Genomic DNA, 23,449 nt, shown 5'->3' on the forward strand with positions numbered 1-23,449 from the left:
TCGTTGACTACCCTGAAACTTTGACTGTGTGGTTCTCAACAAAGTGTGGAAAATTCTTAAAGAGATAATAATACCAGACCACCATACCTGCCTCCTGAGAAATCTGTATGCAGATCAAGAAGCAACAGTTAGAACCAGACATGGAACAACAGTTGACTTCAGTACACTTCAGTCGCTCAGCCGTGTCTGATTCTCTGTGACCCCATGGACTGTAGCACACCTGGCTTCCCGGTCAGAGGTTGCTCAAACTCATGTCCATCAAATTGGTGATGCCATCCAACCAACTCATCCTCTGTCATTCCTTCTCCTCCTGCCTTAAATCTTTCCCAGCCTCAGGGTCTTTTCAAATGAGTCACTTCTTCACCTCAGGTAGTCAAAGTATTGAAGTGTCAGCTTTAGCATAAGTCCTCCCAACGAATCCTCAGGACTGATTTCCTTTAGGATGCACTGGTTTGATCTCCTTGCAGTTTGAGGGACTCTCAATAGTCTTCTTCAACACCATAATTCAAAATCATCAATTCTTTGGTGGTCAGTATTTTTATAGTCCAACACTCACATCCATACATGACTGTTGGAAAAACCATACCTTTGTCTGGACAGACCTTTGTTGGCAAAGTAATGTCTCTGCTTTTTAATATGCTGTCTAGGTAGGCACCCCACTCCAGTACTCTTGCCTGGAAAAATCCCATGGATGGATGAACCTGGAGGGCTGCAGTCCATGGGGTCGCTGAGGGTCGGACACGACTGAGCGACTTCATTTTCACTTTTCTCTTTCATGCATTGGAGATGGAAATGGCAACCCACTCCAATGTTCTTGCCTGGAGAATCCCAGGGACGGGGGAGCCTGGTGGGCTGCCGTCTATGGGGTCGCACAGAGTCAGACACGACTGAAGTGACTTAGCAAAGGTGGGAACAACAGACCAGTTCAAAATTGGGAAAAGAGGAAGTCAAGGCTGTATATTGTTCCCCTGCTTATTTAACTTATATGCAGAGTAAATCATGCGAAATGCTGGCCTGGTTGAAACACAAGCTGGAATCAAGATTCCCGGAGAAATGTCAATAACCTCAGGTATAGAGATGATACCACCCTTCTGGAACAAAGTGAAGAGGAACTAAAGAGCCTCTTAAGAAGGAGAAAGAGGAGATTGAAAAAGCTGGCTTAAAACTCAACATTCAAAAAACTAAAATCATGGCATCTGGTCCCATCACTTCATGGCAAATAAATGGGGAAACAAATGGAAACAGAATTCTGAATACTCTGAATTCTTTATCATATAGATTACCTATTTCTACTTCATTTATTTGGTCTTCTGGCTTGATATTTTGCTTCTCCATCTGCCACATAATTCTCTGTCCTTATATTTTGGATATCTTACTGTTTTTATGGTCTTCTTTTCACAGGTGGCAGGGTTGTAGTTCCATTTGCTTCTGTTATCTGTCCTCTGGTAGGTGAGATTGGTCCAGAGGCTTGTGTAAGCTTCCTGGTGGGAGGGCTTAGTGCCTGCACTCTGGCAACTGGAACTGAGTCTTTTCCCTCTGATAAGCAGGGTGTTTGGGGATGTCTGTGAGCCTAGAATTACTAGGCAGCCTTTCTACTGGTGGGCGGGGCAGTATTTCTGTCTTGTGCTTGTTTGGCATGGAGTCTATAGGCACTGGAGTCTATAGGCAGTTGGGTGGAGTGAGGGCTTGGTGTTGAAATACACACTTCCAGGATAGCACGTGTGAATTAACATTCTATGGACCCCAGATTCTCTGGCAGTACAGCGTCCTGGACTCAGTGCTCCCACCACAGAGGTACAGAGGTCTGATTCCCACTGGGGAGCCAAGAGTCCACAAGCCACAACTGTGGCCAGAGAAAAGAAGAAAAATAAATAAAAGAAAAGGAAAAAAACAAAACAAAACAAAACCCAAGACAAACAGTAAAAATATAAAAAGACAGCAACAACAACAAAATACTGACACACACACACACAAAGAAAACAGACACACTAAACACAACACAAATGACAGCAGAAAAACCAAACTTACAGAAACAAAGAAGCAGAGAAAATAGACAAAAAAGAAACAAAACTAAGAAGATGACAAAAAAAAAAAAAAAAAGGAACTAAAAAATGAAGCTAATAAATAAAGACTAAGGTAGCAACAGGTAGAACTGGACATTGAACAACAGACTGATTCCAAATAGAAAAGAGGTATATCAAGGCTGTATATTGTCACCCTGCTTATTTAACTTATATGCAGAGTACATCATGAGAAATGCTGGGATGGAAGAAGCACAAGCTGGAATCAAGATTGCCAGGAGAAATATCAATAACCTCAGATATGCAGATGACACCACCCTTATGGCAGAAAGTGAAAAAGAACTAAAGAGCCTCTTGATGAAAGAGAGAGCAGAGTGAAAATGTTGGCTTAAAACTCAGTGTCCAGAAAACTAACATCACGGCATCTGATCCCATCAGTCCATGGCAAATAGATGGGGAAACAGTGGCTGACTTTAGCTTTCTGGGCTCCAAAATCACTGCAAATGGTGATTGCAGCCATGAAATTAAAAGACGCTTACTCCTTGGAAGGAAAGTTATGACCAACCTAGATAGCATATTCAAAAGCAGAGACATTACTTTGTCAACAAAGATCCATCTAGTCAAGGCTATGGTTTTTCCAGTAGGCATGTATGGATGTGAAAGTTGGACTATAAAGAAAGCTGAGTGCTGAGGAAGTGATGCTTTTGAACTGTGGTGTTGGAGAAGACTCTTGGGAGCCCCTTGGTCTGCAAGGAGATCCAACCAGTCCATCCTAAAGGAGATCAGTCCTGGGTGTTCTTTTGAAGGACTGATGTTGAAGCTGAAAGTAAGACACTAATGCTGGGAACGATTGAGGGCAGGAGGAAAAGGGGATAACAGAGGATGAGATGGCATCAAAGACTCAACGGACATGAGTTTGGGTAAACTCTGGGAATTGGTGATGGACAGGGAGGCCTGGCATGCTGCGGTTCAAGAGGTCGCAAAATTCAGACACGACTGAGTAACTGACCTGACTAAATGAAGCTTATACAAAGTGAAAAATAAAGCAAACAATAAAAGCAATCTAAAAAAATAAGTGCAAAGAAAACGTAAAGCAAACACATAAAAACAATCAAAAATAAATAATAATAAAAACAACTGAACATAATGAAACAAAGCAAAGCAGAACAATAGTAATAAAAACATTTTCCTGGAGCTTCCTCTGTCAGTGTCCTTCCTCCTACAGGGAGCCAGAGCCAACCCCTGCCTCCTCAAGAGACCTTCCAAAACTTCTAGGTAAGTCTCTGGATCTGCTGTGGGCACTGCAGAACCAGCTCAGACTCTGACCTGCCCCAGCTCCCATATGTACTTGCCCCCAACATTCACTGCTGCTAAAGCTGGACTAGTCTCAGCGGTAACACTCATTATCTATTCAGATATTCCACAGACACAGGATGTACTGAGCCAATCACAGAGAATTAACCCACAGCCTGTACAGCTGCAGGGAAGCATTTCTGTGCCTCTTCCTTAGTTGCAGTGCCTCTGGGGTTAGCTTTGGTTTGAGCCCCACTTGTGTGTGTGTGTGTGTGTGTGTGCCACCCTCAGACATCTGTTCCCCACCCAGATGAGAGAGAGAGAGAGAAAATAGTGTCTGAGTGGCACACACTTACTCAGACCAGTGGCCACAATGGGAGTGTGTACAAATTGCCTGTAGTGATGTAGACCAGCAGGCAGTTGCAACAGATGGGGGCACACTTGCCCTGGAGGGACGCCCTCCCAGTGCCCAGAGAGGCAGGGGCTGGTATGTGGTGTGTGGACTGTAGTGGCCCTGCCCTTTGCATGCAACTTAACAATGGTGCCTCGTTTCCTAGGCAGAACACACTTCCTCCAGTTGGCATTCCCAGCCTCAGAGCCTCTCACTCCTGTCCTCTCTGTTGTATCTGTGAAGCCAACAGTGATCCTCTCCCAGGATCCACTCTCTTAGCCCTACACTTTAATATTCAGCCCCTGGCAGTGCAAAGGCTCTCAGAGCTAATTCCAAACATGGCTTTAAGATGGGTGGCACTCAGGACCACTAAGCCTACTTGTGTAGAAGAGGCCTTGGCTGGAGGGATGGGCAAGACGACTCAATGGGAGCCACTCCCAGTGCCTCTGAAGGCCAAAGAAGTTGGCAGGTGGGAAAGGGGTTATGATGGCAGCCCTGCCCCTTGCATGTCACTCAACAATGACACCTAGCTCCTATGGTGTCCCAGGCTTTATCTGCAAACTTTCCCAGCTGTAGAACTCCTTACTCATGTCCCTTCAGGCTGTCTTTTCACAACAACTGTTCCCTCCCTGATTCTTCACTCAAAACTCCATGTTCCAGCACCCAGACCCCTCTGCAACAGGAAACACATGATTTAGGATAGGATGAGCAGGGCTGTGGCACAGACCATGCATGCAGTTCTTATCTTGCCTTTCACAGATCATCCTCTGCTTTGATCCCCTGAAGGCCCATTTCTGTCCCAGCTGATTTGCCCACTGTGATGGGCTTTTCCCCTCCATCTTCAGCTTCCTGTCAGGGTTGCTGGTCCCTGTTTTGATTGTCTGTTTTAATTTTTTCATTTTGCCTGATTATGAGTGGATTTTTCTTGTCGTTTTAGGTGTCCAAAGACTTCCACTAATGTTCACCAAGTAGTCTGTTGATAATTACTCCATTTGTAGATGTATACTTGAAATATGTATGTGAGTAAGGACGAGTTTGACATCCTCATATTATACCAACTTGACTTTTCCCCTTTATTATAATATTTTAAAATATATATAGTAGTCAGTGGAGATGCTGCTGAGCTAGACAAAAATGTTATGTCCTGACTTCTGGAACATGCATACCTGGTGACTGTATAAGAGCTTTCAAGTGCTTCCTCTTCTCTTCCTCGTCTTTCTTCTCTTCTTCTTCCCTTCCCATTTATAAAACTACATTCTTGAAAAATTTCCTGATTATTTGGCCAAGACAAGTTAGTAGGTCATTATTCACACTGATTGCAGGAAGAAATAAGAAAGATATGCAAAGACTATTACTAAATGCATTGCCAACACATCAGTGTACTAAATTGGACAGTTAGGAGATATATTGATACATTAGGAAGTGAAGAGTAATATGGCAGGATGAGAGGTCTGAAGGGTTGAAGGAGAAGACAGAGAATAAACATTAAAAACTTTCAAAACTACTCTCTTTTAAAGATCTAAAACATGTTGGGATAGAGTAGAAGAAAACAAATTCATCAGATAAACTCTAAGCATTTATTTAACTATTTCAGATGTTTAGTTTTCTGATCCTCTCTCCCTTCCCAAACCTACTCTCAATCACTTGTATGTGGCGGTGTGAGTCTTAAATGATATCTTACATTCATTTTTGTTTTTATGCAATTTAAACCTGATATTTACTATTGGAATAAAAATGATTTATTTCCTGGTAAAGTAATCTTCAGCACGAGACAGCATTCTAGGGGATTGTAGGGGTCTGGTGAAATGGGACATCCAGATTCCATTAACTGTGTTCCCACATTCTACAGTAATATAAAGCCAGCGTTGTAACTTTTCTCCTAAACCAGACATGATTCCTCACCAGCCACAGCCTATTATGAAAATCTTCAGTGCCCAAGAGGACAGTACAGAAAAGAGGATAGTTCAGCTCCAGCTGAACAGAGGAACTGTAGATGAATTATTGAGAGCTAAATCTCTGAAAAGGCATAATGAAGTATTATGCCAGGGCTGGGGAACACGCTAGGGCATTCTCTCTTGAACTTCAGTTATTCTCTAAAAATGTATTCTATTTGTCATATTTACACTTCACATGTGTCATGTAATATTTATATTTTTACTTTAATCACTTTACACAAATGTCTTGAATTTTTAATTTGAAGATAGAAATGATGTACATGAAATGGCAGATGAAATTTTCAAATTATAATATACTACATATTATATATATTTTTTATATGGGAGAGTGACACACACAGAGAAAAACAGGAAAAAGAGAGAAAGAGAGATTATAAAGGCTGGAAAATTCAAAATCTGAAACTGAAAACCCGTGGAAGGCCATCAGGCAAGAGGATTATCTGTTACCCAAGAAAGGCTTAGACTTTTGCTCTGTTCAGGCCTTCAGTGGATGAAGGACTACCCACCTTATAGAGGGAAACCTCCTTTACCCAGACCACTGATTTATATAGTGAAAGGTGAAAGTCTGTCACTAAGTTGTGTGCGACTCTTTGTGACCCCACGGAATGTAGCCCTCTCTCTGTGGGATTCTCCAGGCAAGAATACTTGAGTGGGTTGCCATTTCCTTATCCAGGGGATTTTCCTGATCCAGTGATCAAACTGGCATCTCCTGCTTGTTAGGCAGACACTTGACCGCTGAGCCACCAGGGAAGCCCATCTCATTCAAAACATCCTTAGAGAAATACATGGAATAATATTTGACCAATTTTCTGGGCACCGTGTGCTAGTTTAAATGACTCATAAATCAACTATGCTTCCTTCCAGCATACTGACAAATTATATGAAGGAAGTGACCAGGAAAGAGGTTTATTTAACATATATTCCATGTAACCAGTAGGGTAAACCTAAAAAATTGGTTTAAATTACAGTGAAATTCTTCTTAATGACTGAGAAGTTGTATATGAATGGCAATTAACTTCAATGACTGAATGGCTCATAGTGATTTCAACCTTCATTAAAAAATAGTTGCTTTATGGCATAATTTACCAGATTGGGCCTTTCGATATTTCAAAGGAGAAGGATGTCAGAAAATTTGAACAATACTATAAGCTTATTTCATAGAGCAAAGTAGTACAAAGAAGACAGTTGGGAGAAATTATGTAGGAGTAGGTGGTACGTCACGTTGGGGAGTTATGTGCAAAAATCTTGCTTTCTGTTGTTGGTCTAGAGTCTGAGCTGCGCAACACCTGAATTACAGTAGATGATGCTAAACTCTTAGTGAATTCCCTGTGACCCAAGGTGAAACAGATTTCTAAAGGCTGCAAGAATCAGCTTGATGTCTTTTATCTGAGGGAGAAAAGCAGTGAAAGGAGGCTCCTAGAGGTCACCACTTTACTGAACATATCTAAGTATTATGATGGGAAGGCTGGAGAGATGATCTGCAACCTGCCCTCGGTCCATTTTAGAAGAAGAAAGGAGACAGATTAGGAGGTCATGGATCAAAGGGGAAAGCATTATAAGAAGGACCTGAGGTAAAGAGAAAGGTGTCACTAGATAGCCAGGCTCTTTTCAACCCAGGATGTACAACAAAATGGCAACCAGTTCAAGTGGAACAAGGCAGGCACTTTGATAATTCATTGAAGGTGAAAGGCATCAAAGAGGAGTCTTCTCCAATCAAGAAAGGGAGGCTTTGACTCCAAGTTAAAGAACCCTCCCAAATCCTCCCACTGCCATAAATCCCTGAAACTGAGAGCTTAAGACAGGGATTGTGTGAGTCATGGGGAGATAATCCAGTGAGGAGATCCTGGAGCAGGACATTTCCTCTTTCTGGAGTCCCTGTCAAGCCACTTATGGATGGATTTGCATTTTGGTTGGGAAATGACTGAACCGGGCCTGTTTTGGCAGCTCTGCTTCCTCCTGGGTGGGGCAGCAAGTCCCTATAAAAAGGCCCTCTGCTGCATCACTGCCATCCTCCTGCTACTCAAGTCCGGATAGCTTTTGGAGAACCTGGTGAGTCTGAGTCTTCAGTTCAGCTTTATTCTTGGGCTCTCTACTTATGAATTAATTCTGGCTATAGCAAATTTGGTGTGTCCAAAGTTATTGTCATGACTTAGTGCTCCTTAATGGATGGGAGCTTGGAATTTGAACACAGTGATATACAGTATTTATTAAGTTTCTGGTACAGAGGAAGAGATTAAAGGAAGGAAGAGATTAAAACAAAATCCGTGACAAGAAGAGGTAAAGAACGGAGCACTTTTCCTCTTTCTGTTTCTTTCTTCTGTCCTTCTGCTGTTATTTCAGAGGCATTTCTCTTTGAAGGTGTGGGGCCCTTGTATCCTTCCTGGTGGCCATTTGCTCTGTATACAGGTCATACTTCTGGGACCTCATGAGAGCTAATGATGATGAGAATTGCTTGTGAGTTTACCCAGGATTTTGGAACTTATGATGGCCTTATTGAAGATGCTGTTTTCAGAAAGAAAAAAAAAAAGAATAGAACAACACTGATTGGTTTTCTGAAAAAAAATTTTTTTAAGTTGTATGTTAAAAGATTTTCTCTGAGCCAATAATACAATTTGTTGAAGAGGGAGAGAGAGGCCAGAAGTTCATTGAAAGGGATTAAAGAGATCAAACCACATTCTTAGAGACTGGAGAGAGTCTATCTGATATTATTACACGAGCTCAGACTTCTCTCCCTGTAGCAGTCCCTTCTTGTGAACACTGTCATGTAATTTCTTTCAGATTCTAAGACTCCAGAAAGATGTCTCAGCAGCAGCAGCAGCAGCAGCAGCAGCAGCAGCAGCAGTGCAAGCAGCCCTGCCAGCCACCTCCTGTAGTATGCCCTCCCAAGTGCCCTGAGCCCTGCCCACCTCCAAAGTGCCAGCAGAAATGCCCTCCTGTGCCACCTCCCCAACAATGCCAAGAGAAGTGCCCACCCAAGTGCAAGTAACAGCATCAGCTTTTATCTGGATCCGGAAAGGATGAGGACAACTGGCTCACCTAGCTCCACAGCTCCACCTTCATCTTCTCTTTAAAGCCTATCCTGGATACAGAAGAAGCTTCTCTACCCTTCAGCCGGCAGTATGCCTGTGGTGATTCCTGACTGCCAGAGGTTTCCTTCCTGAGGCTGCTACAACACTTGCCTCTGGGAAGACAGCTGAGAAAACACAGTGCTTCAGAGGGAAGAGCAACAGCTCTCCTCCTGGACACCATCAGAAGATTCTTTCCCTGTCTTCTGTGTCTGTCTGTCACCTGGGCAGGGGTTTCTACCAACTAAACAACTGTTACTTGTTCTCCACTTTCTGAATAAGCTACAATTCTCTTTTGTGATGGTAAAAAAAAAATTTTTTTTTTTTTCCTATTAAAAGCACTTACAGCCATAGCATATTGTGTTTGGGTTTATTTTTATCCTTCTTTGATCCTAAAGTTACAGCTCCCACAATCGATGTTGTCTGAATTTTGAGTAATATCAGAGATTCTTTCTGATCTTCCTTGATGGGTCAGTGGTAAAGAATCAGCCTGCCAATGCAGGAGACATGGGTTCGATCCCTGATGCAGGAAGATCCCACGTTCCGTGGAGCAGCTAAGCCCATGTGACACAACTATTGAGCCTGTGCTCTAGAGCCCAGAAACCACAACTACGGAGCCCACATGCTGCAACTACTGAAGTCCAAGCGCCCTAGAGCCTGTGCTCCACAAGAGAAGTCAGTTCAATGTGAAATCTGTGCACCACAACCAGATAGAAGCCCTGCCCCATGGCAATTAGAGAAAAGCCCATGTAGCAATGAAGACCTAGCATTGCCAAAATAAATTAATAAATACACTGTTTAAAACAGAAAGAAAGCTCTTTTTAAAAAAGATTATTTCTGGCAGAGGAGCTAAGACGGTGGAGGAATAGGACGAGAAGACCACTCTCTCCACCACAAATTTATCAAAAGAACATTTAAACGCCGAGTAAATTCCACAAAACAACTTGTGAAAGCCAGCAGAGGACATCAGGTACCCAGAAAAGCAGCCCATTGTCTTCGAAAGGAGGTAGGAAAAAATTTAAAAGACAAAAAAAGAGACACAAGAAGGAGGGATGGAGCTCCATCCCGGGAAGGGAGACTTAAAAAGAGAGAAGTTTCCAAACACCAGGAAACACTCTGCCGAGTTTGTGCCGAGCCTTGGAAGCACAGAGGGCAACATAACAGGGAGGAAAAATAAATAAACAATTAAAACCCACAGATTACGAGCCCAGCGGTAATTCCCCCAGCGGAGAAGCAGCGCAGACGCCTGCACCCACCACTAGCAAGCGGGGGCTGTGCAGGGAGGCGGGGGCTGCAGCGCTTAGAGTAAGGATCTGGCCTGAATGCCCTGAGCGCTGAGTGAACTAACTTGGGCTAGCAAACCAGACTGTGAGATAACTACCACGCGAAAAGCCAGCCCTAACCTAAGACACCTCCAGGCTCGCGCACAGAACAAAGGACTGAACAGATAGCCGGCTGCAGACCATCCCCCTCCGGTGACAGGCAGCCAGAGCCGGAAGGGGGAAATCGCAGCCCCAGAGAGACATTATATATAAAACTGTAAGCAGGCTTCTTTGCTAACTAAGACTTCTTAGGGTTCTAGATGGTCAACATCCGCCTGAGAAGGTGCGCCGGTTGTACACCCAGAAAACCGAGTGGCAGGGACGGGGGAGGCGATAAGTCGCAGCGACCATGCTCGCCAAACACCTCATCACCTGAGCTGCTCAGACCTGGGAAGGGCACAAAAGGCAGGCCCAACCGAGTTTGCGCCTCTGAGGACTACCCGAGTGCCTGAACCTGAGTGGCTTAGACCTGGGAGGTGCATGCAGCCCAGGGCCAGCCTTGGATGGTTCCCAGTGGAGCAACCTAGAGCCTGAGCAGTGTGGGCAGGGAGGGTACACGTGCGGAGCAGGGGCAGGCCCAGTGTGGCTGAGGCACTGCGAGCACATGCCAGTGTTATTTGTTTGCAGCGTCCCTCCCTCCCCACAGCGCGACTGAACAAGTGAGCCTAAAAGAAAGTGTCCACCACCGCCCCCTTTGTGTCAGGGTGGAAACCAGACACTGAAGAGACCAGCAAACAAAAGAAGCTATAACAGAGGGAACCACCTTGGAAGCGACAGGTGCAATACATTAAAACCCTGTTGTTAGTACCGACTACATAGGAAGGGGCCTATAGATCTTGAGAAATATAAGCAGGACCAGGGAACTATCCAAAAATGAACTGACCCCACAATACCCACAACAACAGCAGAGAAAGTCCTCGATATATTTTTACTATCTTTACGATCATTCTTTCTTTCTTCTTTTTTAAAATTAAAAAAAAAATTTAAGTCCTCTATTACTCCTTTAATTTTCACTTTTATAACCTACTATTACTTTGAAAAAAAAAAAGACCCAATTTTTAAAAAAGCAATCTTCATATATATTTTTAAAATAATTTTTGTGACTTGTTTTTTTTTCCTCTTTCTTTTTTTTTCCCTTTTCTTTAACATTGCATTTTTGAAATTCCAAACTCTACTCTAGATTTTTAATTTTTGCTTTTTGGTATTTGTTATTAATTTTGTAGCTTTAAGAACCCAATCTTCAGTACCCATTTTTACTTGGGAGCGAGATTACTGGCTTGACTGCTCTCTCCTCCTTTGGACTCTCCTTTTTCTCCACCAGGTTGCCTCTGTCTCCTCCCTAACCCCTCTCTGCTCTACCCAACTCTGTGAATTTCTGTGTGTTCCAGATGGTGGAGAACACTTAGAGAACTGATTACTGGCTGGATCTGTCTCTCTCCTTTTCATTCCCCCCTTTTATCCTCCTGGCCACCTCTGTCTCCTTCCTCCCTCATCTCTTCTTGTATAACTCCGTGAACATCTCTGAGCAGTCCAGTTGTGGAGTGCACATAAGAAAGTGATTACTGGCTAGCCTGCTCTCTCCTCTTTTGATTCCACCTCATCTCATTCGGGTCACCTCTAACTCCCTCCTCCCTCTTCTGTTGTCCATGTAACTCTGTGAACCTCTCTGGGTGTCCCTCACTGTGGATAAACTTTTCATCTTTAACCTAGAGGTTTTATCAATGGTGCTGTATAGAAGGAGAAGATTTGAGACTACTGTAAAAATAAGACTGAAAACCGGAAGCAGGAGGCTTAAGTCTAAACTTTGACTCCAGGGAACTCCTGACTCCAGGGAACATTAATTGACAGGAGCTCATCAAACTCCTCCATACCTACACTGAAACCAAGTACCACACAAGGGCCAACAAGTTCCAGAGCAAGACATACCACGCAAATTCTCCAGAAACACAGGAACACATCCCTGAGCTCCAATATACAGGCTGCCAAAAGTTGCTACAAAACCATAGACATCTCATAACTCATTACTGGACACTTCATTGCATTCCAGAGAGAAGAAATACAGCTCCACCCACCAGAACACCGACACAAGCTTCCCTAACCAAGAAACCTTGACAAGCCACCTGTACAAACCCACACATAGTGAAGAAGCTCCACAATAAAGAGAATTTCACAAACTGCCAGAATACAGAAAGGACACCCCAAACTCAGCAATATAAACAAGATGAAGAGACAGAGGAATACCCAGCAGGTAAAGGAACAGGATAAATGCCCACCAAACCAAACCAAAGAGGAAGAGATAGGGAATCTACCTGATAAAGAATTCCAAATAATGATAGTGAAAATGATCCAAAATCTTCAAATCAAAATGGAATCACAGATAAATAGGCTGGAGACAAGGATTGAGAAGATGCAAGAAAGGTTTAACAAGGACCTAGAAGAAATAAAAGAGAGTCAATATATAATGAATAATGCAATAAATGAGATTAAAAAAAAAAAAAACTCTGGAGGCAACAAATAGTAGAATAACAGAGGCAGAAGATAGGATTAGTGAATTAGAAGATAGGATGGTATAAATAAATGAATCAGAGAGGAAAAAAGAAAAACGAATTAAAAGAAATGAGGACAATCTCAGAGACCTCCAGGACAATATTAAATGCTACAACGTTCGAATCATAGGGGTTCCAGAAGAAGAAGACAAAAAGAAAGACCATGAGAAAATACTTGAGGAGATAATGGTTGAAAACTTTCCAAAAATGGGGAAGGAAATAATCACCCAAGTCCAAGAAACCCAGAGAGTCCCAAACAGGATAAACCCAAGGCGAAACACCCCAAAACACATATTAATCAAATTAACAAAGATCAAACACAAAGAACAAATATTAAAAGCAGCAAGGGAAAAACAACAAATATCACACAAGGGAATTCCCATAAGGATAACAGCTGATCTTTCAATAGAAACTCTTCAAGCCAGGAGGGAATGGCAAGACATACTTAAAGTGATGAAAGAAAATAACCCACAGCCCAGATTACTGTACCCAGCAAGGATCTCATTCAAATATGAAGGAGAAATCAAAAGCTTTACAGACAAGCAAAAGCTGAGAGAATTCAGTACCACCAAACCAGCTCTCCAACAAATACTAAAGGATATCCTCTAGACAGGAAACACAAAAAGGGTGTATAAACTCGAAACCAAAACAATAAAGTAAATGGCAATGTGATCATACTTATCAATAATTACCTTAAACATAAATGGGTAGAATGCCCCAACCAAAAGACAAAGACTGGCTGAATGGATACAAAAACAAGACCCCTATATATGTTGTCTACAAGAGACCCACCTCAAAACAGGGAACACATACAGACTGAAAGTGAAGGGCTGGAAAAAGATTTTCCATGCAAATAGAGACCAAAAGAAAGCAGGAGTAACGATACTCATATCAGATAAAATAGACTTTAAAACAAAGGCTGTGAAAAGAGACAAAGAAGGACACTACATAATGATCAAAGGATCAATCCAAAAAGAAGATATAACAATTATAAATACATATGCACCCAACATAGGAGCACTGCAATATGTAAGACAAATGCTAACAAGTATGAAAGGGTAAATTAACAATAACACAATAATAGTGGGAGACTTTAATACCCTACTCACACCTATGGATAGATCAACTAAACAGAAAATTAACAAGGAAACACAAACTTTAAATGATACAATAGACCAGTTAGACCTAATTGATATCTATAGGACATTTCATCCCAAAACAATGAATTTCACCTTTTTCTCAAGTGCACACGGAACCTTCTCCAGGATAGATCACAGCCTGGGCCATAAATCTAGCCTTGGTAAATTCAAAAAAATTGAAATCATTCCAAGCATCTTTTCTGACCACAATGCAATAAGATTAGATCTCAATTACAGGAGGAAAACTATTAAAAATTCCAATGCAGGGCGGCTGAACAACACGCTACTGAATAACCACAAATCAGAGAAGAAATAAAAAAAAGAAATAAAAATTTGCATAGAAACAAATGAAAATGAAAACACAACAACCCAAAACCTGTGGGACACTGTAAAAGCACTCCTAAGGGGAAAGGTCACAGCAATACAGGCATACTTCAAGAAACAAGAAAAAAGTCAAATAACCTAACTCAACACCTAAAGCAACTAGAAAAGGAAGAAGTGAAGAACCCCAGGGTTAGTAGAAGGAAAGATATCTTAAAAATTAGGACAGAAATAAATGCAAAAGAAAAAAAAGAGACCATAGCAAAAATCAACAAAGCCAAAAGCTAGTTCTTTGAAAGGATAAATAAAATTGACAAACCATTAGCCAGACTCATCAAGAAACAAAGGGAGAAAAATCAAATCAATAAAATTAGAAATGAAAATGGAGAGATCACAACAGACAACACAGAAATACAAAGGATCATAAGAGACTGCTATCAGCAATTATATGCCAATAAAATGTACAATGTGGAAGAAATGGACAAATTCTTAGAAAAGTACAACTTTCCAAAACTGGACCAGGAAGAAATAGAAAATCTTAACAGACCCATCACAAGCACAGAAATTGAAACTGTAATCAGAAATCTTCCAGCAAACAAAAGCCCAGGTCCAGATGGCTTCACAGCTGAATTCTACCAAAAATTTAGAGATGAGCTAACACCTATCCTGCTCAAACTCTTCCAGAAAATTGCAGAGGAAGATAAACTTCCAAACTCATTCTATGAGGCCACCATCACCCTAATACCAAAACTTGACAAAGATGCCACAAAAAAAGAAAACTACAGACCAATATCAATGATGAATGTAGATGCAAAAATCCTTAACAAAATTCTAGCAATCAGAATCCAACAACACATTAAAAAAATCATACACGACGACCAAGTGGGCTTTATCCCAGGGATGCAAGGATTCTTCAATATCTGCAAATCAATCAATGTAATATACCACATTAACAAATTGAAAAATAAAAACCATATGATTATCTCAATAGATGCAGAGAAAGCCTTTGAAAAAATTCAACATCCATTTATGATAAAAACTCTCCAGAAAGCAGGAATAGAAGGAACATACCTCAACATAATAAAAGCTATATATGACAAACCCACAGCAAACATTATCCTCAATGGTGAAAAATTGAAAGCATTTCCCCTAAAGTCAGGAACAAGACAAGGGTGCTCACCTTTACTATTCAACATAGTTTTGGAAGTTTTGGCCACAGCAATCAGAGCAGAAAAATAAAAGGAATCCAAGTTGGAAAAGAAGTTAAACTCTCACTGTTTGCAGATGACATGATCCTCTACATACAAAACTCTAAAGACTCCACCAGAAAATTACTAGAACTAATCAATGACTATAGTAAAGTTGCAGGATATAAAATCAACACACAGAAATCCCTGGCATTCCTATACACTAATAATGAGAAAATGGAAAGAGAAATTAAGGAAACAATTCCATTCACCATTGCAACAAAAAGAATAAAATACTTAGGAATATATCTACCTAAAGAAACTAAAGACCTATATATAGAAAACTATACAACACTGGTGAAAAAATCAAAGAGGACACTAATAGATGGAGAAATATACCATGTTCATGGATTGGAAGAATCAATATAGTGAAAATGAGTATACTACCCAAAGCAATTTATAGATTCAATGCAATCCTTATGAAGCTACCAATGGTATTCTTCACAGAGCTAGAACAAATAATTTCACAATTTATATGGAAATACAAAAAACCTCGAGTAGCTAAAGCTATCTTGAGAAAGAAGAATGGAACTGGAGGAATCAACCTACCTGACTTCAGGCTCTACCTCAAAGCCACGGTCATCAAGACAGTATGATACTGGCACAAAGACAGAAATATAGATCAATGGAACAAAATAGAAAGCCCAGAGATAAATGCACGCACCTATGGACACCTTATCTTTGACAAAGGAGGCAAGAATATACAATGGATTAAAGACAATCTCTTTAACAAGTGGTGCTGGGAAAACTGGTTAACCCCTTGTAAAAGAATGAAACTAGAACACTTTCTAACACCATACACAAAAATAAACTGAAAATGGATTAAAGATCTCAACGTAAGGCCAGAAACTATAAAACTCCTAGAGGAGAACATAGGCAAAACACTCCCCAACATACATCACAGCAGGATCCTCTACGACCCACCTCCCAGAATATTGGAAATAAAAGCAAAATTAAACAAATGGGACCTAATTAAACTTAAAAGCTTCTCACAACAAAGGAAACTCTAAGCAAGGTGAAAAGACAGCCTTCAGAATGGGAGAAAATAATAGCAAATGAAGCAACTGACAAACAACTAATCTCAAAAACATACAAGCAACTCCTATAGCTCAATTCCAGAAAAATAAATGACCCAATCAAAAAGTGGGCCAAAGAGCTAAATAGACATTGCTCCAAAGAAGACATATAGATGGCTAAGAAACACATGAAAAGATGCTTAACATCACTCATTATCAGAGAAATGCAAATCAAAACCACAATGAGGTACCATTTCACGCCAGTCAGAATGGCTGCGATCCAAAAGTCTACAAACAATAAATGCTGGAGAGGGTGTGGAGAAAAGGGAACCCTCTTACACTGTTGGTGGGCATGCAAACTGGTACAGCCACTATGGAGAAGAGTGTGGAGATTCCTTAAAAAACTGGAAATAGAACTGCCTTATGATCCAGCAATCCCACTGCTGGGCATACACACTGAGGAAACCAGAATTGAAAGAGACACGTGTACCCCAATGTTCACTGCAGCATTGTTTATAATAGCCAGGACATGGAAGCAACATAGATGTCCATCAGCAGATAAGAAAGCTGTGGTACATATACACATGGAGTATTACTCAGCCATTAAAAAGAATACATTTGAGTCAGTTCTAATGAGGTGGATGAAACTGGAACCTATTATACAGAGTGAAGTAAGCTAGAAAGAAAACCACCAATACAGTATACTAACGCATATATATGGAATTTAGAAAGATGGTAATGATAACCTTGTATGTGAGAGAGCAAAAGAGACACAGATGTATAGAACAGTCTTATGGACTCTGTGGGAGAGGGAGAGGGTGGGATGATTTGGGAGAATGACATTGGAACATGTATAATATCATATATGAAACAGATTGCCAGTCCAGGTTCAATGCATGATACTGGATGCTTGGGGCTGGTGCACTGGGAAGATCCAGAGGGATGTTACAGGAAGGGAGGAGGGAGGGGGTTTCAGGATGGGGAACATGTGTATACCTGTGGCAGATTCATGTTGATGTATGGCAAAACCGATACAGTATTGTAAAGTAATTAACCTTCAATTAAAACAAATAAATTTATATTCGAAAAAAAGAAAAAGAAAATCTAACTTACCTTGCCAAAAAAAAACTTAACTCACAACTCTCAAGTTATACCTCCTTTTTAGTCGACAGCTTAATTCTTAATTTTGGCCTATCACACTGGCAAAAATATAAATATCCATTGTTAGGAGGGTACAGAAAAAGTGTATGAGAGAGTATACTCTCATACACAATGGAAATGCTCACTCAAAGCCTTAAAAAGGTGTGGAAAATGAAGTATTTCCTGCTATATCAGTGGGCAAGAAATGTCATAGCTATCGTAATTCTGGCCCTCCAAATGTGAATTTCTGAGCCATGCCAACAAGAGGAACTCCCTACAAGAGGAACTTAAGGATGTCACAGTCATCAGTGGTTAGAGCTCTCCAGTGTGACCTAAGGGAATTCATGAAGAGAAGAATATATCTGTAAAAATGCAGGGTACTGGTCCTAGATAGGCAACATGCAGGTGAAAGGAATGAGTTTAATAATCCCAGATTCTTGCATCTTCCCATACAGGCAAGAACCCAAAATTTCTTAACTTGATATCTAGTTTTCCTTACTTAAAAATAAACTTTGATGTTCAGACTGCCTGCTTGCTTTGTTGCAAACTTGTATATAGCCTGACTCCCTCTCCTGCCTCTGGGAAGCAGTTCCTCAGGGCTACTGAGATGCTGTCTCCCAGGGAGTCCTAAACATTCCCACCAAATAAAGCATTTCTCAACTTTCAAAAAGCAAAAAAAGAAGAAGGTGAAAGAGGAGATTGAAAAAGCTGGCTTAAAACTCAACATTCAAAAAACTAAAATCATGGCATCTGGTCCCATCAGTTCAATTCAGTTCAGTTCAGTTCAGTCACTCAGTCGTGTCTGACTCTTTGCGACCCCATGAATCGTAGCACGCCAGGCTTCCCTGTCCATCACCAACTCCGGGAGTTCACCCAAACTCATGTCCATCGAGTCAGTGATGCCATCCAGCCATCTCATCCTCTGTCGTCCCCTTCTCCTCCTGCCCCCAATCCCTCCCAGCATCAGAGTCTTTTCCAGTGAGTCAACTCTTGGCATGAGATGGCCAAAGTATTGGAGTTTCAGCCTCAGCATCATCACTTCATGGCTAATAGATAGGGAAATATTGGAAACAGAATTCTGAATACTCTGAATTCTTTATCAGATAAATTGCCTGTTTCTTCTTCATTTATTTGGTCTTCTGGGTTTTTACTTTGCTTCTCCATCTGCAACATATTTCTCTGTCATTTCATTTTGTCTATCTTACTGTTTTTATGGTCTCCTTTTCACAGGTGGCAGGGTGTTATTTCCGTTTGCTTCTGTTGTCAGTCCCCTGGTAGGTGAGATTGGCCCAGGGGCTTGTGGAAGCTTCCTGGTGGGAGGGCTTAGTGCCTGTGCTCTGGCAATTGGAACTGAGCCTTTTCCCTCTGATAAGCAGGGTGTTTGGGGATGTCTGTGAGCATAGAATTACTAGGCAACCTATCTAATGGTGGGAGAGGCTGTATTTCTGTCTTGTGCTTTTTTGGCATGGAGTCTATAGGCACTGGAGTCTATAGGCAGTTGGGTGGAGTGAGGGCTTGGTGTTGAAATACACACTTCCAGGATAGCACATGTGAATTAATATTCTATGGACCCCAGATTCTCTGGCAGTACAGCGTCCTGGACTCAGTGCTCCCACCACAGAGGTACAGAGGTCTGATTCCTGCTGGGGAGCCAAGAGTCCACAAGCCACAACTGTGGCCAGAGAAAATAAGAAAAATAAATAAAAGGGAAAGAAAAAAAAAAAAAAAGACAAACAGTAAAAATACAAAAAGACAGCAACAACAACAAAATACTGACACACACACACACAAAGAAAACAGACACACTAAACACAACACAAATGACAGCAGCAAAACCAAACTTACAGAAACAAAGAAGCAGAGAGAATAGACAAAAAAGAAACAAAACAAACAAGATAACAAACAATGAACTCAAAAATGAGGCTAATAAAGACTAAGCTAACAAAAAGTGAAAAGTAAATCAAACAATAGAAAGCAATCTAAAAAAATAAATGGAAAGAAAACATACAGCAAACACATAAAAATAATCAAAAGTAAAAGATGATAAAAACAACTGAACAAAATGAAACAAAGCAAGGCAGAACAATAGCAATAAAAATATTTTCCTGGAGCTTCCTCTGTCAGTGTCCTTCCTCCTACAGGGAGCCAGAGCCAACCCCTGCCTCCCCAAGAGTCCTTCCAAAACTTCTAGGTAAGTCTCTGGATCTGCTGTGGGCACTGCAGAACCAGCTCAGACCCAACTGCCCCAACTCCCATGTGTCCTTGCCCCCAAAGTTCACTGCTGCTAAAGCTGGACTAGTCTCAGCAGTAACACTTATTATCTATTCAGATATTCCACAGACACAGGATGTACTGAGCCAATCACAGAGAATTAACCCACAGCCTGTACAGGTGCAGGGAGGCATTTCTGCGCCTCTTCCTTAGTTGCAGTGCCTCTGGGGTTCAGCTTTAGTTTGAGCCCCACTTGTGTGTGTGTGTGTGTGTGTGTGTGCGCGCGCGCCACCCTCAGACATCTGTTCTGCACCCAGATGAGAGACAGAGAGTGAAAATAGTGTCTGAGTGGCACACACTTACTCAGACCAGCGGCCACAATGGGAGTGTGCACAAATTGCCTGTGGTGATGTAGACCAGCAGGCAGTTGCAACAGATGGGAGCACACTTGCCTTGGAGGGACTCCCTCCCAGTGCCCAGAGAAGCAGGGGCTGGTTTGTGGTGTGGGGGCTGTAGTGGTCCTACCCTTTGCATGCGACTTAACAATGGTGCCTCGTTTCCTAGGCAGAACACACTTCCTCCAGTTGGCATTCCCAGCCTCAGAGCCTCTCACTCCTGTCCTCTCTGTTGTATCTGTGAAGCCACAATGATCCTCTCCCAGGATCCACTCTCTTAACCCCACACTTTAGCATTCAGCCCCTGGCAGCACAAAGGCTCTCAAAGCTAATTCCAAACGTCGTTTTAAGATGGGAAACCCTCAGGACCACTGAGCCTACTTGTGTAGAAGAGGCTTTGGCTTGAGAGATGGGCAAGATGACTCAATGGGAGCCACTCCCAGTGCCTCTGAAGGCCAAAGAAGTTGGCAGGTGGGAAAGGGGTTATGATGGCAGCCCTGCCCCTTGCATGTCACTCAACAATGACACCTAGCTTCTATGGTGTCCCAGGCTTTATCTGCAAACTTTCCCAGCTGTAGAACTCCTTACTCCTGTCCCTTCAGGCTGTCTTTTCACAACAACAACTGTTCCCTCCCTGAGTCTTCACTCCAAACCCCATGTTCCAGCACCCAGGCCCCTCTGCAACAGGAGACACATGATTCAGGCTAGGATGAGCAGGGATGTGGCACAGACCATGCATGAAATTCTTAGTCTTGCCTTTCACAGATCATCCTCTGCTTTGATCTCCTGAAGGCCCATTTCTGTCCCAGCTTATTTCCCCACTGTGATGGGCTTTTTCTGAGTTTTGGGGACCTCCCTCCATCTTCAGCTTCCTGTCAGTGTTGCTGGTCCCTGTTTGATTACTCTTTTCTGTTTAACGTTTTTCATTTTGCCTGATTATGAGTGGATTTTTCTTGTACTTTTAGGTGTCCAAAGACCTCCTCTATTGTTCACCAAGTATTCTGTTGAGAATTATTCCATTTCTAGATGTATACTTGGTATATACATATGTGTGTGTGTGTGTGTGAAGAAGGACAAATTTCACAACCTCCTATTCTACCAACTTGACTTCTCCTCTTTATTATAATATTTAAAAAATATACAGTAGTCAGTGGAGATGCTGCTGAGCTAGACAAAAATGTTATGTCCTGACTTCTGGAACATGCATACCTGGTGACTGTTTCAAAGCTTTCAAAGTAATACTTTTCAAGTATTTCTTCTTTCTCTTCCTCTACATTCTTCTCTTTTTCTTCCCTTCCCATTTTTAAAACTACATTCTTTAAAAGTTTGCTGATTATTTGGCCAAGACAAGTTAGTAGGTCATTATTCACAGTGATTGCAGGAAGAAATAAGAAAGATATGCAAAGACTATTACTAAATGCATTGCCAACACATCAGTGTACTAAACTGGACAGTAGGAGATATATTGATACATTAGGAAGTGAAGAGTAATATGGCAGAATGAAAGGTCTGAAGGGTTGAAGGAGAAGACAGAGAATAAACATTAAAACCTTTCAAAACTACTCTCTTTTAAAGATCTAAAACATGTTGGTATAGAGTAGAAGAAAAGAAACTCATCAGATAAACCCTAAGCATGTATTTAACTATTTCAGACATTTAGTTTTCTGATCCTCTTTCCCTTCCCAAACCTACTCTCAATCACTTGTATGTGGTGGTGTGAGTCTTAAATGATATCTTACATTCATTTTTGTTTTTATGCAATTTAAACCTGATATTTACTATTGGAATAAAAATGATTTATTTCCTGGTAAAGTAATCTTCAGCACGAGACAGCATTCTAGGGGATTGTAGGGGTCTGGTGAAATGGGACATCCAGATTCCATTAACTGTGTTCCCACATTCTACAGTAATATAAAGCCAGCATTGTAACTTTTCTCCTAAACCAGACATGATTCCTCACCAGCCACAGCCTATTATGAAAATCTTCAGTGCCCAAGAGGACAGTACAGAAAAGAGGATAGTTCAGCTCCAGCTGAACAGAGGAACTGTAGATGAATTATTGAGAGCTAAATCTCTGAAAAGGCATAATGAAGTATTATGCCAGGGCTGGGGAACACGCTAGGGCATTCTCTCTTGAACTTCAGTTATTCTCTAAAAATGTATTCTATTTGTCATATTTACACTTCACATGTGTCATGTAATATTTATAGTTTTACTTTAATTGCTTTACACAAACGTCTTGAATTTTTAATTTGATTGAACATAGGAAATGATGTACATGAAATGGCAGATGAAATTTTCAAATTATAATATAATACATGTTATATATTTTTTTATATGAGAGAGTGACAGACACAGAGAGAAACAGGAAAAAGAGAGAAAGAGAGATTATAAAGGCTGGAAAATTCAAAATCTGAAACTGAAAACCCGTGGAAGGCCATCAGGCAAGAGGATTATCTGTTACCCAAGAAAGGCTTAGACTTTTGCTCTGTTCAGGCCTTCAGTGGATGAAGGACTACCCACCTTATAGAGGGAAACCTCCTTTACCCAGACCACTGATTTATATAGTGAAAGGTGAAAGTCTGTCGCTAAGTTGTGTGCGACTCTTTGTGACCCCACGGAATGTAGCCCTCTCTCTGTGGGATTCTCCAGGCAAGAATACTTGAGTGGGTTGCCATTTCCTTATCCAGGGGATTTTCCTGATCCAGTGATCAAACTGGCATCTCCTGCTTGTTAGGCAGACACTTGACCGCTGAGCCACCAGGGAAGCCCATCTCATTCAAAACATCCTTAGAGAAATACATGGAATAATATTTGACCAATTATCTGGGCACCATGTGCTAGTTTAAATGACTCATAAATTAACTATGCTTCCTTCCAGCATACTGACAAATTATATGAAGGAAGTGACCAGGAAAGAGGTTTATTTAACATATATTCCATGTAACCAGTAGGGTAAACCTAAAAAATTGGTTTATATTACAGTGAAATTCTTCTTAATGATTGAGAAGTTGTATATGAATGGCAATTAACTTCAATGACTGAATGGCTCATAGTGATTTCAACTTTAATTAAAAAATAGTTGCATTATGGCATTACTTACCAGATTGGGCCTTTCGATATTTCAAAGGAGAAGGACGTCAGAAAATTTGAACAATGGTCTGAGCTTACTTCATAGAGTGAAGTAGTACAAAGAGGACAGTTGGGAGAAATTATGTAGGAGTAGGTGGTGGGTCATGTGGGTAGTTATGTGCAAAAAGCTTGCTTTCTGTTGTTGGTCTAGAGTCTGAGCTGCGCAACACCTGAATTACAGTAGATGATGCTAAACTCTTAGTGAGTTCCCTGTGACCCAAGGTGAAACAGATTTCTAAAGGCTGCAAGAATCAG

The 23,449-nt window shown here is 41.3% G+C and overlaps 1 long non-coding RNA gene across 1 annotated transcript; it reads left to right on the forward strand.

The window, feature by feature from the left end:
* The first annotated feature begins 7,667 nt into the window (after positions 1 to 7,667).
* Positions 7,668 to 9,078, forward strand: LOC147376514 (uncharacterized). Its single transcript, XR_015161675.1, has 2 exons — positions 7,668 to 7,709; positions 8,439 to 9,078. It is a non-coding gene; the product is annotated as an uncharacterized LOC147376514 (long non-coding RNA).
* Positions 9,079 to 23,449: the final 14,371 nt, after the last annotated feature.

The sequence above is a fragment of the Bos grunniens genome, chromosome 3, assembly GCF_055505025.1.
Source record: "Bos grunniens cultivar Pamir isolate PY7600 chromosome 3, Bosgru_T2T1.0, whole genome shotgun sequence".
Classification (NCBI taxonomy): domain Eukaryota; kingdom Metazoa; phylum Chordata; class Mammalia; order Artiodactyla; family Bovidae; genus Bos; species Bos grunniens.